The sequence below is a fragment of the Dioscorea cayenensis genome, chromosome 15, assembly GCF_009730915.1.
Source record: "Dioscorea cayenensis subsp. rotundata cultivar TDr96_F1 chromosome 15, TDr96_F1_v2_PseudoChromosome.rev07_lg8_w22 25.fasta, whole genome shotgun sequence".
Taxonomy (NCBI): Eukaryota; Viridiplantae; Streptophyta; class Magnoliopsida; order Dioscoreales; family Dioscoreaceae; genus Dioscorea; species Dioscorea cayenensis.
The window spans coordinates 5,678,906-5,679,391 of record NC_052485.1 but is presented as its reverse complement, the minus strand read 5'-3'; positions in this window follow the sequence as shown (position 1 = coordinate 5,679,391).

The window sequence follows — 486 nt, the reverse complement described above, 5'->3', positions numbered from 1 at the left end:
GGGTTACGTATTGTTAGCTAGAAATATGTTTTTGCAGTTTATTTGGCTTGACCTATTATTACCTCCTACTCTATCCTTCTACATCTTATTTTCATCTCATATAGGCCATGTTGTTTACTTTTTAAAGAAAGTAAGTAAATTTCTACATGCACTTGAAGAAGAGTTTTCTTCTAAATATTAAAATATCATCAAGATGTAGTGACGTGATGAAATTATCATTTCTCAAGATATTAGTCCACTTTTCTTTATGGGAGCATTTTTAAGTCCAAAAGCCATGACTTTCCATTCATAGCGGTCATATGGAGGAGTAATAAAGAAGTCCATGTTTCTTTTAGCCATCTTCACTATGCTAGGTGTCACTAAATTAAATTTAATATATATATATGTGTGTGTGTGTGTGTCTTAATTTTATTTATTAAAACCTCTTTATTTGGTAATGGATATTTATCATCTTTTGAATTATCATTTAATATTTTGTAATTAAAT